Source organism: Myotis nattereri (assembly GCF_964212035.1).
Source record: "Myotis nattereri genome assembly, chromosome: Y".
Classification (NCBI taxonomy): Eukaryota; Metazoa; Chordata; class Mammalia; order Chiroptera; family Vespertilionidae; genus Myotis; species Myotis nattereri.
In genome coordinates, this window is record NC_138094.1 from 42,335,539 (window position 1) to 42,354,514 (window position 18,976).

The following is an 18,976-nucleotide window of genomic DNA, read 5'->3' on the forward strand; positions in this document are numbered from 1 at the left end:
CATAACTTCCTGATGGAGAACGCCTCTACCTATAGGGGAAACAAACTTCCTTTGAGGAAACCTTCCTCTTGTGGCGGAAATGCACTTTTCTGTATGCGGACCTAATATTCTGAGAATGAATCGCACATTCACGTGGGGAAACAATACTTACTCTAGGAGAAAAATACTTCCTCTCGAGGAAATGTTCCTTCCTGTGTGGACACTTCATTATTTGTGGTACATGCACTTTCCTGTGTGCAGAGCTATCTTCCATTGATGGAAACGCAACTTCCTGGTGGAAACAAAACTAAAGGACGGTGAACACTCCTTCCTGTCGGGGAAATGTCCCTTCCGGTGTAGGGACCCATTTTCCTATGGGGGAGTCTGCCTTTTGTTGTAGAATCCCTTCTTCCTGTGTGGGAAATGCACTTTACTGTGTGGGGATGACTCTTCCTGTGAGGGCGTCTCAACTTCCAGTGGGGGAAATGCACTTTCCTGTTTGTGGACCTATCTTGCAGTGAGGGACTCGCACCTTCCTGTGGGGTAATCGAAACTGCTTGTTAGAGAACACCTATTCCTGGGGAGGAAACGAACTTCCTGTGAGGAAACCTTCTTCCTGTTGGGGAACTGCAATTTCCTGTATGCATACCGATTATGCTCTGAAGGAATTGCTCCTTCATTTGGGGAAACAATACTTCCTCAGAGGGAACCATTCTTCCTCTAGGGGTAATGTCCCTTTCTGTGTGTGAACACTTCACACTTTGTGGGACATGCACTTTCTTGTGTGCGTATCTGTCTTCCTTTGAGCGAATCCCACCTTCCTTTGGGGGTATTGCACCTTCTTTGTGGGAATCCTATTTCTAGTGTGGAACTGCATTATCTTTTGTGTGAAACTGTTTTCATGTGAGGGAGGTGCATATTGGTGTGGTGGAAATGAAACTTCCTGTGGGAGAAGAACTATTCCTGTGGGGGAAATTCACTTGTTGCAAGGAAACAATTCTTCCTGTGTGTGAAATGCACTTTTCATTGTCCAAACCGAACTTCCTGTGATGGAATCCATCTTCCTGTGGGGATACCAAACTTACGGTGGGAAAGCCTTTGTCCCTTGGGTGAAATTTTCCTTGTGCTCTTGGAAGCCAACTTACTGTGGGGTAAATGCATTTCCTGTGTGCACAGCTTTCGACCTGTAATGGACACGCAACATCCCGTGTGGAAACCAAACTTCCAAATTGTGAACCCTCCTTCCTGTTGGGAAATGTCCCATCGGAATGGGAACCGATTTTCCTACTGGGGAGTTATCCATCCATTGTAGGAACCCTTCCTCCTTTAGGGGAAATGCAATTTCCTGTGTGCAGATCTCTCTTCCTGTGAAGAAATGGCACCTTTTTGTGCGAGAATCAAAGCTTCCGTTTGGAGAGCACCTCTTCTTGTGGGGAAACTACCTTTCTTTGAGACATGCTTCCTGCTATGTAGGAAATGCACTTTCCGAAAATGCGGACTTATTATGCTGTGAAGAAAAGTTCCTCCATGTGGGGTAAAAATACTTCCACTGGGGGAACTATTCTTCCTCTGGAGGTAATATCAATTCCGGTGTGTACACACATCATTCTTTGGGGGACATGCAGGATCCTTTGTGTAGAAATATTTCCACTGATTGAAACCCAACTTTCTGTGGGGGAATCAAAACTTCCTGGTGTAGAACGCCTATACCTATAGGGGAAACAATCTTCCTTTGAAGAAACCTTATTCTTTGGGGGGAAATGCACTCTCCTGTATGTGGAACTATTATGCTGCTAATGAATCACACATTCATGTGGGGAAACAATCTTCCTCTTCGGAAACATTCTTCCCCTCTAGGAAATGTCCCTCCGTGTGTAGTCAGGTCATTCTTCGTGGAACGTGCTCGTTCCTGTGTGCAGACATGTCTTCCATTTATGAAAAATCAACTTCCTTTTGGAAAGAACACTACCACACGGAAACACTCCTTCCTTTGGGGGAAGTGTCCCTTCCCGTGTAGGAACACATTTTCCTATGGGGTGTGTCTTTTTTGTTTTAGAATCCCTTCTTCCTTTTGTGGAAATGCACTTTCCTATGTGTGGATGACTCTTCCTGTCAGGGCGTCTCAGCTTCCTGTGGGGGAAATGCACTTTCCTGTTTGTTGACCTATCTTCCTGTGAGGGAATCGCAACTTCCTGTGAGGGAATGGAAACTTCCTGTGGGAGAACGCCTCTTCCTGTGGGGGAAACAATCTTCCTGTGAGGAAACCTTCTTCTTGTAGGGGAATCACACTTTCCTGTATGCGGAGCAATTATGCTGTGAATGAATTGCTCCTTCATTTGGGAAAACAATACTTCCTCTGAGGGAGCTATTCTTCCTCTGGAGGTAATGGCCCTTCCTGTGTGGACACTTCATGCCTTGTGAGACATGCACGTATTTCTGTGAAGGACTATTTCCACTGATGGAAACTCAACTTCCTGTGTGGTAACAAAACTTCCGGTGGTGAAACCTCTTTCCTGTGGGGGAAATGACCCCTGTGGTGTAGGAATACATATTATATGAGTGAGTGTCCCTTTTCTTTTAGGAACCCTACATTCTGTTGCTGAAATGCATTGTCCTGTGTACGGATCTCTTTTCCTATGAAGTCATCGCAATTTGCTTTGGCGGAAATGCACTTTCCTGTTTGTAGACCAGTCTTCCTGTGAGGGAATCGCACCATGCTGTGGGGGGATCATAACTTCCTGATGGAGAACGCCTCTACCTATAGGGGAAACAAACTTCCTTTGAGGAAACCTTCCTCTTGTGGCGGAAATGCACTTTTCTGTATGCGGACCTAATATTCTGAGAATGAATCGCACATTCACGTGGGGAAACAATACTTACTCTAGGAGAAAAATACTTCCTCTCGAGGAAATGTTCCTTCCTGTGTGGACACTTCATTATTTGTGGTACATGCACTTTCCTGTGTGCAGAGCTATCTTCCATTGATGGAAACGCAACTTCCTGGTGGAAACAAAACTAAAGGACGGTGAACACTCCTTCCTGTCGGGGAAATGTCCCTTCCGGTGTAGGGACCCATTTTCCTATGGGGGAGTCTGCCTTTTGTTGTAGAATCCCTTCTTCCTGTGTGGGAAATGCACTTTACTGTGTGGGGATGACTCTTCCTGTGAGGGCGTCTCAACTTCCAGTGGGGGAAATGCACTTTCCTGTTTGTGGACCTATCTTGCAGTGAGGGACTCGCACCTTCCTGTGGGGTAATCGAAACTGCTTGTTAGAGAACACCTATTCCTGGGGAGGAAACGAACTTCCTGTGAGGAAACCTTCTTCCTGTTGGGGAACTGCAATTTCCTGTATGCATACCGATTATGCTCTGAAGGAATTGCTCCTTCATTTGGGGAAACAATACTTCCTCAGAGGGAACCATTCTTCCTCTAGGGGTAATGTCCCTTTCTGTGTGTGAACACTTCACACTTTGTGGGACATGCACTTTCTTGTGTGCGTATCTGTCTTCCTTTGAGCGAATCCCACCTTCCTTTGGGGGTATTGCACCTTCTTTGTGGGAATCCTATTTCTAGTGTGGAACTGCATTATCTTTTGTGTGAAACTGTTTTCATGTGAGGGAGGTGCATATTGGTGTGGTGGAAATGAAACTTCCTGTGGGAGAAGAACTATTCCTGTGGGGGAAATTCACTTGTTGCAAGGAAACAATTCTTCCTGTGTGTGAAATGCACTTTTCATTGTCCAAACCGAACTTCCTGTGATGGAATCCATCTTCCTGTGGGGATACCAAACTTACGGTGGGAAAGCCTTTGTCCCTTGGGTGAAATTTTCCTTGTGCTCTTGGAAGCCAACTTACTGTGGGGTAAATGCATTTCCTGTGTGCACAGCTTTCGACCTGTAATGGACACGCAACATCCCGTGTGGAAACCAAACTTCCAAATTGTGAACCCTCCTTCCTGTTGGGAAATGTCCCATCGGAATGGGAACCGATTTTCCTACTGGGGAGTTATCCATCCATTGTAGGAACCCTTCCTCCTTTAGGGGAAATGCAATTTCCTGTGTGCAGATCTCTCTTCCTGTGAAGAAATGGCACCTTTTTGTGCGAGAATCAAAGCTTCCGTTTGGAGAGCACCTCTTCTTGTGGGGAAACTACCTTTCTTTGAGACATGCCTCCTGCTATGTAGGAAATGCACTTTCCGAAAATGCGGACTTATTATGCTGTGAAGAAAAGTTCCTCCATGTGGGGTAAAAATACTTCCACTGGGGGAACTATTCTTCCTCTGGAGGTAATATCAATTCCGGTGTGTACACACATCATTCTTTGGGGGACATGCAGGATCCTTTGTGTAGAAATATTTCCACTGATTGAAACCCAACTTTCTGTGGGGGAATCAAAACTTCCTGGTGTAGAACGCCTATACCTATAGGGGAAACAATCTTCCTTTGAAGAAACCTTATTCTTTGGGGGGAAATGCACTCTCCTGTATGTGGAACTATTATGCTGCTAATGAATCACACATTCATGTGGGGAAACAATCTTCCTCTTCGGAAACATTCTTCCCCTCTAGGAAATGTCCCTCCGTGTGTAGTCAGGTCATTCTTCGTGGAACGTGCTCGTTCCTGTGTGCAGACCTGTCTTCCATTTATGAAAAATCAACTTCCTTTTGGAAAGAACACTACCACACGGAAACACTCCTTCCTTTGGGGGAAGTGTCCCTTCCCGTGTAGGAACACATTTTCCTATGGGGTGTGTCTTTTTTGTTTTAGAATCCCTTCTTCCTTTTGTGGAAATGCACTTTCCTATGTGTCGATGACTCTTGCTGTCAGGGCGTCTCAGCTTCCTGTGGGGGAAATGCACTTTCCTGTTTGTTGACCTATCTTCCTGTGAGGGAATCGCAACTTCCTGTGAGGGAATGGAAACTTCCTGTGGGAGAACGCCTCTTCCTGTGGGGGAAACAATCTTCCTGTGAGGAAACCTTCTTCTTGTAGGGGAATCATACTTTCCTGTATGCGGAGCAATTATGCTGTGAATGAATTGCTCCTTCATTTGGGAAAACAATACTTCCTCTGAGGGAGCTATTCTTCCTCTGGAGGTAATGGCCCTTCCTGTGTGGACACTTCATGCCTTGTGAGACATGCACGTATTTCTGTGAAGGACTATTTCCACTGATGGAAACTCAACTTCCTGTGTGGTAACAAAACTTCCGGTGGTGAAACCTCTTTCCTGTGGGGGAAATGACCCCTGTGGTGTAGGAATACATATTATATGAGTGAGTGTCCCTTTTCTTTTAGGAACCCTACATTCTGTTGCTGAAATGCATTGTCCTGTGTACGGATCTCTTTTCCTATGAAGTCATCGCAATTTGCTTTGGCGGAAATGCACTTTCCTGTTTGTAGACCAGTCTTCCTGTGAGGGAATCGCACCATGCTGTGGGGGGATCATAACTTCCTGATGGAGAACGCCTCTACCTATAGGGGAAACAAACTTCCTTTGAGGAAACCTTCCTCTTGTGGCGGAAATGCACTTTTCTGTATGCGGACCTAATATTCTGAGAATGAATCGCACATTCACGTGGGGAAACAATACTTACTCTAGGAGAAAAATACTTCCTCTCGAGGAAATGTTCCTTCCTGTGTGGACACTTCATTATTTGTGGTACATGCACTTTCCTGTGTGCAGAGCTATCTTCCATTGATGGAAACGCAACTTCCTGGTGGAAACAAAACTAAAGGACGGTGAACACTCCTTCCTGTCGGGGAAATGTCCCTTCCGGTGTAGGGACCCATTTTCCTATGGGGGAGTCTGCCTTTTGTTGTAGAATCCCTTCTTCCTGTGTGGGAAATGCACTTTACTGTGTGGGGATGACTCTTCCTGTGAGGGCGTCTCAACTTCCAGTGGGGGAAATGCACTTTCCTGTTTGTGGACCTATCTTGCAGTGAGGGACTCGCACCTTCCTGTGGGGTAATCGAAACTGCTTGTTAGAGAACACCTATTCCTGGGGAGGAAACGAACTTCCTGTGAGGAAACCTTCTTCCTGTTGGGGAACTGCAATTTCCTGTATGCATACCGATTATGCTCTGAAGGAATTGCTCCTTCATTTGGGGAAACAATACTTCCTCAGAGGGAACCATTCTTCCTCTAGGGGTAATGTCCCTTTCTGTGTGTGAACACTTCACACTTTGTGGGACATGCACTTTCTTGTGTGCGTATCTGTCTTCCTTTGAGCGAATCCCACCTTCCTTTGGGGGTATTGCACCTTCTTTGTGGGAATCCTATTTCTAGTGTGGAACTGCATTATCTTTTGTGTGAAACTGTTTTCATGTGAGGGAGGTGCATATTGGTGTGGTGGAAATGAAACTTCCTGTGGGAGAAGAACTATTCCTGTGGGGGAAATTCACTTGTTGCAAGGAAACAATTCTTCCTGTGTGTGAAATGCACTTTTCATTGTCCAAACCGAACTTCCTGTGATGGAATCCATCTTCCTGTGGGGATACCAAACTTACGGTGGGAAAGCCTTTGTCCCTTGGGTGAAATTTTCCTTGTGCTCTTGGAAGCCAACTTACTGTGGGGTAAATGCATTTCCTGTGTGCACAGCTTTCGACCTGTAATGGACACGCAACATCCCGTGTGGAAACCAAACTTCCAAATTGTGAACCCTCCTTCCTGTTGGGAAATGTCCCATCGGAATGGGAACCGATTTTCCTACTGGGGAGTTATCCATCCATTGTAGGAACCCTTCCTCCTTTAGGGGAAATGCAATTTCCTGTGTGCAGATCTCTCTTCCTGTGAAGAAATGGCACCTTTTTGTGCGAGAATCAAAGCTTCCGTTTGGAGAGCACCTCTTCTTGTGGGGAAACTACCTTTCTTTGAGACATGCTTCCTGCTATGTAGGAAATGCACTTTCCGAAAATGCGGACTTATTATGCTGTGAAGAAAAGTTCCTCCATGTGGGGTAAAAATACTTCCACTGGGGGAACTATTCTTCCTCTGGAGGTAATATCAATTCCGGTGTGTACACACATCATTCTTTGGGGGACATGCAGGATCCTTTGTGTAGAAATATTTCCACTGATTGAAACCCAACTTTCTGTGGGGGAATCAAAACTTCCTGGTGTAGAACGCCTATACCTATAGGGGAAACAATCTTCCTTTGAAGAAACCTTATTCTTTGGGGGGAAATGCACTCTCCTGTATGTGGAACTATTATGCTGCTAATGAATCACACATTCATGTGGGGAAACAATCTTCCTCTTCGGAAACATTCTTCCCCTCTAGGAAATGTCCCTCCGTGTGTAGTCAGGTCATTCTTCGTGGAACGTGCTCGTTCCTGTGTGCAGACCTGTCTTCCATTTATGAAAAATCAACTTCCTTTTGGAAAGAACACTACCACACGGAAACACTCCTTCCTTTGGGGGAAGTGTCCCTTCCCGTGTAGGAACACATTTTCCTATGGGGTGTGTCTTTTTTGTTTTAGAATCCCTTCTTCCTTTTGTGGAAATGCACTTTCCTATGTGTGGATGACTCTTCCTGTCAGGGCGTCTCAGCTTCCTGTGGGGGAAATGCACTTTCCTGTTTGTTGACCTATCTTCCTGTGAGGGAATCGCAACTTCCTGTGAGGGAATGGAAACTTCCTGTGGGAGAACGCCTCTTCCTGTGGGGGAAACAATCTTCCTGTGAGGAAACCTTCTTCTTGTAGGGGAATCACACTTTCCTGTATGCGGAGCAATTATGCTGTGAATGAATTGCTCCTTCATTTGGGAAAACAATACTTCCTCTGAGGGAGCTATTCTTCCTCTGGAGGTAATGGTCCTTCCTGTGTGGACACTTCATGCATTGTGAGACATGCACGTATTTCTGTGAAGGACTATTTCCACTGATGGAAACTCAACTTCCTGTGTGGTAACAAAACTTCCGGTGGTGAAACCTCTTTCCTGTGGGGGAAATGACCCCTGTGGTGTAGGAATACATATTATATGAGTGAGTGTCGCTTTTCTTTTAGGAACCCTACATTCTGTTGCTGAAATGCATTGTCCTGTGTACGGATCTCTTTTCCTATGAAGTCATCGCAATTTGCTTTGGCGGAAATGCACTTTCCTGTTTGTAGACCAATCTTCCTGTGAGGGAATCGCACCATGCTGTGGGGGGATCATAACTTCCTGATGGAGAACGCCTCTACCTATAGGGGAAACAAACTTCCTTTGAGGAAACCTTCCTCTTGTGGCGGAAATGCACTTTTCTGTATGCGGACCTAATATTCTGAGAATGAATCGCACATTCACGTGGGGAAACAATACTTACTCTAGGAGAAAAATACTTCCTCTCGAGGAAATGTTCCTTCCTGTGTGGACACTTCATTATTTGTGGTACATGCACTTTCCTGTGTGCAGAGCTATCTTCCATTGATGGAAACGCAACTTCCTGGTGGAAACAAAACTAAAGGACGGCGAACACTCCTTCCTGTCGGGGAAATGTCCCTTCCGGTGTAGGGACCCATTTTCCTATGGGGGAGTCTGCCTTTTGTTGTAGAATCCCTTCTTCCTGTGTGGGAAATGCACTTTACTGTGTGGGGATGACTCTTCCTGTGAGGGCGTCTCAACTTCCAGTGGGGGAAATGCACTTTCCTGTTTGTGGACCTATCTTGCAGTGAGGGACTCGCACCTTCCTGTGGGGTAATCGAAACTGCTTGTTAGAGAACACCTATTCCTGGGGAGGAAACGAACTTCCTGTGAGGAAACCTTCTTCCTGTTGGGGAACTGCAATTTCCTGTATGCATACCGATTATGCTCTGAAGGAATTGCTCCTTCATTTGGGGAAACAATACTTCCTCAGAGGGAACCATTCTTCCTCTAGGGGTAATGTCCCTTTCTGTGTGTGAACACTTCACACTTTGTGGGACATGCACTTTCTTGTGTGCGTATCTGTCTTCCTTTGAGCGAATCCCACCTTCCTTTGGGGGTATTGCACCTTCTTTGTGGGAATCCTATTTCTAGTGTGGAACTGCATTATCTTTTGTGTGAAACTGTTTTCATGTGAGGGAGGTGCATATTGGTGTGGTGGAAATGAAACTTCCTGTGGGAGAAGAACTATTCCTGTGGGGGAAATTCACTTGTTGCAAGGAAACAATTCTTCCTGTGTGTGAAATGCACTTTTCATTGTCCAAACCGAACTTCCTGTGATGGAATCCATCTTCCTGTGGGGATACCAAACTTACGGTGGGAAAGCCTTTGTCCCTTGGGTGAAATTTTCCTTGTGCTCTTGGAAGCCAACTTACTGTGGGGTAAATGCATTTCCTGTGTGCACAGCTTTCGACCTGTAATGGACACGCAACATCCCGTGTGGAAACCAAACTTCCAAATTGTGAACCCTCCTTCCTGTTGGGAAATGTCCCATCGGAATGGGAACCGATTTTCCTACTGGGGAGTTATCCATCCATTGTAGGAACCCTTCCTCCTTTAGGGGAAATGCAATTTCCTGTGTGCAGATCTCTCTTCCTGTGAAGAAATGGCACCTTTTTGTGCGAGAATCAAAGCTTCCGTTTGGAGAGCACCTCTTCTTGTGGGGAAACTACCTTTCTTTGAGACATGCTTCCTGCTATGTAGGAAATGCACTTTCCGAAAATGCGGACTTATTATGCTGTGAAGAAAAGTTCCTCCATGTGGGGTAAAAATACTTCCACTGGGGGAACTATTCTTCCTCTGGAGGTAATATCAATTCCGGTGTGTACACACATCATTCTTTGGGGGACATGCAGGATCCTTTGTGTAGAAATATTTCCACTGATTGAAACCCAACTTTCTGTGGGGGAATCAAAACTTCCTGGTGTAGAACGCCTATACCTATAGGGGAAACAATCTTCCTTTGAAGAAACCTTATTCTTTGGGGGGAAATGCACTCTCCTGTATGTGGAACTATTATGCTGCTAATGAATCACACATTCATGTGGGGAAACAATCTTCCTCTTCGGAAACATTCTTCCCCTCTAGGAAATGTCCCTCCGTGTGTAGTCAGGTCATTCTTCGTGGAACGTGCTCGTTCCTGTGTGCAGACCTGTCTTCCATTTATGAAAAATCAACTTCCTTTTGGAAAGAACACTACCACACGGAAACACTCCTTCCTTTGGGGGAAGTGTCCCTTCCCGTGTAGGAACACATTTTCCTATGGGGTGTGTCTTTTTTGTTTTAGAATCCCTTCTTCCTTTTGTGGAAATGCACTTTCCTATGTGTGGATGACTCTTCCTGTCAGGGCGTCTCAGCTTCCTGTGGGGGAAATGCACTTTCCTGTTTGTTGACCTATCTTCCTGTGAGGGAATCGCAACTTCCTGTGAGGGAATGGAAACTTCCTGTGGGAGAACGCCTCTTCCTGTGGGGGAAACAATCTTCCTGTGAGGAAACCTTCTTCTTGTAGGGGAATCACACTTTCCTGTATGCGGAGCAATTATGCTGTGAATGAATTGCTCCTTCATTTGGGAAAACAATACTTCCTCTGAGGGAGCTATTCTTCCTCTGGAGGTAATGGCCCTTCCTGTGTGGACACTTCATGCATTGTGAGACATGCACGTATTTCTGTGAAGGACTATTTCCACTGATGGAAACTCAACTTCCTGTGTGGTAACAAAACTTCCGGTGGTGAAACCTCTTTCCTGTGGGGGAAATGACCCCTGTGGTGTAGGAATACATATTATATGAGTGAGTGTCCCTTTTCTTTTAGGAACCCTACATTCTGTTGCTGAAATGCATTGTCCTGTGTACGGATCTCTTTTCCTATGAAGTCATCGCAATTTGCTTTGGCGGAAATGCACTTTCCTGTTTGTAGACCAGTCTTCCTGTGAGGGAATCGCACCATGCTGTGGGGGGATCATAACTTCCTGATGGAGAACGCCTCTACCTATAGGGGAAACAAACTTCCTTTGAGGAAACCTTCCTCTTGTGGCGGAAATGCACTTTTCTGTATGCGGACCTAATATTCTGAGAATGAATCGCACATTCACGTGGGGAAACAATACTTACTCTAGGAGAAAAATACTTCCTCTCGAGGAAATGTTCCTTCCTGTGTGGACACTTCATTATTTGTGGTACATGCACTTTCCTGTGTGCAGAGCTATCTTCCATTGATGGAAACGCAACTTCCTGGTGGAAACAAAACTAAAGGACGGTGAACACTCCTTCCTGTCGGGGAAATGTCCCTTCCGGTGTAGGGACCCATTTTCCTATGGGGGAGTCTGCCTTTTGTTGTAGAATCCCTTCTTCCTGTGTGGGAAATGCACTTTACTGTGTGGGGATGACTCTTCCTGTGAGGGCGTCTCAACTTCCAGTGGGGGAAATGCACTTTCCTGTTTGTGGACCTATCTTGCAGTGAGGGACTCGCACCTTCCTGTGGGGTAATCGAAACTGCTTGTTAGAGAACACCTATTCCTGGGGAGGAAACGAACTTCCTGTGAGGAAACCTTCTTCCTGTTGGGGAACTGCAATTTCCTGTATGCATACCGATTATGCTCTGAAGGAATTGCTCCTTCATTTGGGGAAACAATACTTCCTCAGAGGGAACCATTCTTCCTCTAGGGGTAATGTCCCTTTCTGTGTGTGAACACTTCACACTTTGTGGGACATGCACTTTCTTGTGTGCGTATCTGTCTTCCTTTGAGCGAATCCCACCTTCCTTTGGGGGTATTGCACCTTCTTTGTGGGAATCCTATTTCTAGTGTGGAACTGCATTATCTTTTGTGTGAAACTGTTTTCATGTGAGGGAGGTGCATATTGGTGTGGTGGAAATGAAACTTCCTGTGGGAGAAGAACTATTCCTGTGGGGGAAATTCACTTGTTGCAAGGAAACAATTCTTCCTGTGTGTGAAATGCACTTTTCATTGTCCAAACCGAACTTCCTGTGATGGAATCCATCTTCCTGTGGGGATACCAAACTTACGGTGGGAAAGCCTTTGTCCCTTGGGTGAAATTTTCCTTGTGCTCTTGGAAGCCAACTTACTGTGGGGTAAATGCATTTCCTGTGTGCACAGCTTTCGACCTGTAATGGACACGCAACATCCCGTGTGGAAACCAAACTTCCAAATTGTGAACCCTCCTTCCTGTTGGGAAATGTCCCATCGGAATGGGAACCGATTTTCCTACTGGGGAGTTATCCATCCATTGTAGGAACCCTTCCTCCTTTAGGGGAAATGCAATTTCCTGTGTGCAGATCTCTCTTCCAGTGAAGAAATGGCACCTTTTTGTGCGAGAATCAAAGCTTCCGTTTGGAGAGCACCTCTTCTTGTGGGGAAACTACCTTTCTTTGAGACATGCTTCCTGCTATGTAGGAAATGCACTTTCGGAAAATGCGGACTTATTATGCTGTGAAGAAAAGTTCCTCCATGTGGGGTAAAAATACTTCCACTGGGGGAACTATTCTTCCTCTGGAGGTAATATCAATTCCGGTGTGTACACACTTCATTCTTTGGGGGACATGCAGGATCCTTTGTGTAGAACTATTTCCACTGATTGAAACCCAACTTTCTGTGGGGGAATCAAAACTTCCTGGTGTAGAACGCCTATACCTATAGGGGAAACAATCTTCCTTTGAAGAAACCTTATTCTTTGGGGGGAAATGCACTCTCCTGTATGTGGAACTATTATGCTGCTAATGAATCACACATTCATGTGGGGAAACAATCTTCCTCTTCGGAAACATTCTTCGCCTCTAGGAAATGTCCCTCCGTGTGTAGACAGGTCATTCTTCGTGGAACGTGCTCGTTCCTGTGTGCAGACCTGTCTTCCATTTATGAAAAATCAACTTCCTTTTGGAAAGAACACTACCACACGGAAACACTCCTTCCTTTGGGGGAAGTGTCCCTTCCCGTGTAGGAACACATTTTCCTATGGGGGAGTGTCTTGTTGGTTTTAGAATCCCTTCTTCCTTTTGAGAAATGCACTTTCCTATGTGTGGATGACTCTTCCTGTCAGGGCTTCTCAGCTTCCTGTGGGGGAAATGCACTTTCCTGTTTGTTGACCTATCTTCCTGTGAGGGAATCGCAACTTCCTGTGAGGGAATGGAAACTTCCTGTGGGAGAACGCCTCTTCCTGTGGGGGAAACAATCTTCCTGTGAGGAAACCTTCTTCTTGTAGGGGAATCACACTTTCCTGTATGCGGAGCAATTATGCTGTGAATGAATTGCTCCTTCATTTGGGAAAACAATACTTCCTCTGAGGGAGCTATTCTTCCTCTGGAGGTAATGGCCCTTCCTGTGTGGACACTTCATGCATTGTGAGACATGCACGTATTTCTGTGAAGGACTATTTCCACTGATGGAAACTCAACTTCCTGTGTGGTAACAAAACTTCCGGTGGTGAAACCTCTTTCCTGTGGGGGAAATGACCCCTGTGGTGTAGGAATACATATTATATGAGTGAGTGTCCCTTTTCTTTTAGGAACCCTACATTCTGTTGCTGAAATGCATTGTCCTGTGTACGGATCTCTTTTCCTATGAAGTCATCGCAATTTGCTTTGGCGGAAATGCACTTTCCTGTTTGTAGACCAATCTTCCTGTGAGGGAAACGCACCATGCTGTGGGGGGATCATAACTTCCTGATGGAGAACGCCTCTACCTATAGGGGAAACAAACTTCATTTGAGGAAACCTTCCTCTTGTGGCGGAAATACACTTTTCTGTATGCGGACCTAATATTCTGAGAATGAATCGCACATTCACGTGGGGAAACAATACTTACTCTAGGAGAAAAATACTTCCTCTCGAGGAAATGTTCCTTCCTGTGTGGACACTTCATTATTTGTGGTACATGCACTTTCCTGTGTGCAGAGCTATCTTCCATTGATGGAAACGCAACTTCCTGGTGGAAACAAAACTAAAGGACGGTGAACACTCCTTCCTGTCGGGGAAATGTCCCTTCCGGTGTAGGGACCCATTTTCCTATGGGGGAGTCTGCCTTTTGTTGTAGAATCCCTTCTTCCTGTGTGGGAAAGGCACTTTACTGTGTGGGGATGACTCTTCCTGTGAGGGCGTCTCAACTTCCAGTGGGGGAAATGCACTTTCCTGTTTGTGGACCTATCTTGCAGTGAGGGACTCGCACCTTCCTGTGGGGTAATCGAAACTGCTTGTTAGAGAACACCTATTCCTGGGGAGGAAACGAACTTCCTGTGAGGAAACCTTCTTCCTGTTGGGGAACTGCAATTTCCTGTATGCATACCGATTATGCTCTGAAGGAATTGCTCCTTCATTTGGGGAAACAATACTTCCTCAGAGGGAACCATTCTTCCTCTAGGGGTAATGTCCCTTTCTGTGTGTGAACACTTCACACTTTGTGGGACATGCACTTTCCTGTGTGCATATCTATCTTCCTTTGAGCGAATCCCACCTTCCTTTGGGGGTATTGCACCTTCTTTTTGGGAATCCTATTTCTAGTGTGGAACTGCATTATCTTTTGTGTGAAACTGTTTTCATGTGAGGGAGGTGCATATTGTTGCGGTGGAAATGAAACTTCCTGTGGGAGAAGAACTATTCCTGTGGGGGAAATTCACTTGTTGCAAGGAAACAATTCTTCCTGTGTGTGAAATGCACTTTTCATTGTCCAAACCGAACTTCCTGTGATGGAATCCATCTTCCTGTGGGGATACCAAACTTACGGTGGGAAAGCCTTTGTCCCTTGGGTGAAATTTTCCTTTTGCTCTTGGAAGCCATCTTACAGTGGGGTAATTGCATTTCCTGTGTGCACAGCTTTCGACCTGTAATGGAAACGCAACATCCCGTGTGGAAACCAAACTTCCAAATTGAGAACCCTCCTTCCTGTTGGGAAATGTCCCATCGGAATGGGAACCGATTTTCCTACTGGGGAGTTATCCATCCATTGTAGGAACCCTTCCTCCTTTATTGGAAATGCAATTTCCTGTGTGCAGATCTCTCTTCCTGTGAAGAAATGGCACCTTTTTGTGCGAGAATCCAAGCTTCCGTTTGGAGAGCAGCTCTTCTTGTGGGGAAACTACCTTTCTTTGAGACATGCTTCCTGCTATGTAGGAAATGCACTTTCCGAAAATGCGGACTTATTATGCTGTGAAGAAAAGTTCCTCCATGTGGGGTAAAAATACTTCCACTGGGGGAACTATTCTTCCTCTGGAGGTAATATCAATTCCGGTGTGTACACACTTCATTCTTTGGGGGACATGCAGGATCCTTTGTGTAGAACTATTTCCACGGATTGAAACCCAACTTTCTGTGGGGGAATCAAAACTTCCTGGTGTAGAACGCCTATACCTATAGGGGAAACAATCTTCCTTTGAAGAAACCTTATTCTTTGGGGGGAAATGCACTCTCCTGTATGTGGAACTATTATGCTGCTAATGAATCACACATTCATGTGGGGAAACAATCTTCCTCTTCGGAAACATTCTTCCCCTCTAGGAAATGTCCCTCCGTGTGTAGACAGGTCATTCTTCGTGGGACGTGCTCGTTCCTGTGTGCAGACCTGTCTTCCATTTATGAAAAATCAACTTCCTTTTGGAAAGAACACTACCACACGGAAACACTCCTTCCTTTGGGGGAAGTGTCCCTTCCCGTGTAGGAACACATTTTCCTATGGGGGAGTGTCTTGTTTGTTTTAGAATCCCTTCTTCCTTTTGAGAAATGCACTTTCCTATGTGTGGATGACTCTTCCTGTCAGGGCGTCTCAGCTTCCTGTGGGGGAAATGCACTTTCCTGTTTGTTGACCTATCTTCCTGTGAGGGAATCGCAACTTCCTGTGAGGGAATGGAAACTTCCTGTGGGAGAACGCCTCTTCCTGTGGGGGAAACAATCTTCCTGTGAGGAAACCTTCTTCTTGTAGGGGAATCACACTTTCCTGTATGCGGAGCAATTATGCTGTGAATGAATTGCTCCTTCATTTGGGAAAACAATACTTCCTCTGAGGGAGCTATTCTTCCTCTGGAGGTAATGGCCCTTCCTGTGTGGACACTTCATGCACTGTGAGACATGCACGTATTTCTGTGAAGGACTATTTCCACTGATGGAAACTCAACTTCCTGTGTGGTAACAAAACTTCCGGTGGTGAAACCTCTTTCCTGTGGGGGAAATGACCCCTGTGGTGTAGGAATACATATTATATGAGTGAGTGTCCCTTTTCTTTTAGGAACCCTACATTCTGTTGCTGAAATGCATTGTCCTGTGTACGGATCTCTTTTCCTATGAAGTCATCGCAATTTGCTTTGGCGGAAATGCACTTTCCTGTTTGTAGACCAATCTTCCTGTGAGGGAAACGCACCATGCTGTGGGGGGATCATAACTTCCTGATGGAGAACGCCTCTACCTATAGGGGAAACAAACTTCATTTGAGGAAACCTTCCTCTTGTGGCGGAAATACACTTTTCTGTATGCGGACCTAATATTCTGAGAATGAATCGCACATTCACGTGGGGAAACAATACTTACTCTAGGGGAAAAATACTTCCTGTGGAGGAAATGTTCCTTCCTGTGTGGACACTTCATTATTTGTGGTACATGCACTTTCCTGTGTGCAGAGCTATCTTCCATTGATGGAAACGCAACTTCCTGGTGGAAACAAAACTAAAGGACGGTGAACACTCCTTCCTGTCGGGGAAATGTCCCTTCTGGTGTAGGGACCCATTTTCCTATGGGGGAGTCTGCCTTTTGTTGTAGAATCCCTTCTTCCTGTGTAGGAAATGCACTTTACTGTGTGGGGATGACTCTTCCTGTGAGGGCGTCTCAACTTCCAGTGGGGGAAATGCACTTTCCTGTTTGTGGACCTATCTTGCAGTGAGGGACTCGCACCTTCCTGTGGGGTAATCGAAACTGCTTGTTAGAGAACACCTATTCCTGGGGAGGAAACGAACTTCCTGTGAGGAAACCTTCTTCCTGTTGGGGAACTGCAATTTCCTGTATGCATACCGATTATGCTCTGAAGGAATTGCTCCTTCATTTGGGGAAACAATACTTCCTCAGAGGGAACCATTCTTCCTCTAGGGGTAATGTCCCTTTCTGTGTGTGAACACTTCACACTTTGTGGGACATGCACTTTCCTGTGTGCATATCTATCTTCCTTTGAGCGAGTCCCACCTTCCTTTGGGGGTATTGCACCTTCTTTGTGGGAATCCTATTTCTAGTGTGGAACTGCATTATCTTTTGTGTGAAACTGTTTTCATGTGAGGGAGGTGCATATTGGTGCGGTGGAAATGAAACTTCCTGTGGGAGAAGAACTATTCCTGTGGGGGAAATTCACTTGTTGCAAGGAAACAATTCTTCCTGTGTGTGAAATGCACTTTTCATTGTCCAAACCGAACTTCCTGTGATGGAATCCATCTTCCTGTGGGGATACCAAACTTACGGTGGGAAAGCCTTTGTCCCTTGGGTGAAATTTTCCTTGTGCTCTTGGAAGCCAACTTACTGTGGGGTAAATGCATTTCCTGTGTGCACAGCTTTCGACCTGTAATGGAAACGCAACATCCCGTGTGGAAACCAAACTTCCAAATTGTGAACCCTCCTTCCTGTTGGGAAATGTCCCATCGGAATGGGAACCGATTTTCCTACTGGGGAGTTATCCATCCATTGTAGGAACCCTTCCTCCTTTAGGGGAAATGCAATTTCCTGTGTGCAGATCTCTCTTCCTGTGAAGAAATGGCACCTTTTTGTGCGAGAATCCAAGCTTCCGTTTGGAGAGCACCTCTTCTTGTGGGGAAACTACCTTTCTTTGAGACATGCTTCCTGCTATGTAGGAAATGCACTTTCCGAAAATGCGGACTTATTATGCTGTGAAGAAAAGTTACTCCATGTGGGGTAAAAATACCTCCACTGGGGGAACTATTCTTCCTCTGGAGGTAATATCAATTCCGGTGTGTACACACTTCATTCTTTGGGGGACATGCAGGATCCTTTGTGTAGAACTATTTCCACTGATTGAAACCCAACTTTCTGTGGGGGAATCAAAACTTCCTTGTGTAGAACGCCTATACCTATAGGGGAAACAATCTTCCTTTGAAGAAACCTTATTCTTTGGGGGGAAATGCACTCTCCTGTATGTGGAACTATTATGCTGCTAATAAATCACACATTCATGTGGGGAAACAATCTTCCTCTTCGGAAACATTCTTCCCCTCTAGGAAATGTCCCTCCGTGTGTAGACAGGTCATTCTTCGTGGGACGTGCTCGTTCCTGTGTGGAGACCTGTCTTCCATTTATGAAAAATCAACTTCCTTTTGGAAAGAACACTACCACACGGAAACACTCCTTCCTTTGGGGGAAGTGTCCCTTCCCGTGTAGGAACACATTTTCCTATGGGGGAGTGTCTTTTTTGTTTTAGAATCCCTTCTTCCTTTTGAGAAATGCACTTTCCTATGTGTGGATGACTCTTCCTGTCAGGGCGTCTCAGCTTCCTGTGGGGGAAATGCACTTTCCTGTTTGTTGACCTATCTTCCTGTGAGGGAATCGCAACTTCCTGTGAGGGAATGGAAACTTCCTGTGGGAGAACGCCTCTTCCTGTGGGGGAAACAATCTTCCTGTGAGGCAACCTTCTTCTTGTAGGGGAATCACACTTTCCTGTATGCAGAGCAATTATGCTGTGAATGAATTGCTCCTTCATTTGGGAAAACAATACTTCCTCTGAGGGAGCTATTCTTCCTCTGGAGGTAATGGCCCTTCCTGTGTGGACACTTCATGCATTGTGAGACATGCACGTATTTCTGTGAAGGACTATTTCCACTGATGGAAACTCAACTTCCTGTGTGGTAACAAAACTTCCGGTGGTGAAACCTCTTTCCTGTGGGGGAAATGACCCCTGTGGTGTAGGAATACATATTATATGAGTGAGTGTCCCTTTTCTTTTAGGAACCCTACATTCTGTTGCTGAAATGCATTGTCCTGTGTACGGATCTCTTTTCCTATGAAGTCATCGCAATTTGCTTTGGCGTAAATACACTTTCCTGTTTGTAGACCAATCTTCCTGTGAGGGAAACGCACCATGCTGTGGGGGGATCATAACTTCCTGATGGAGAA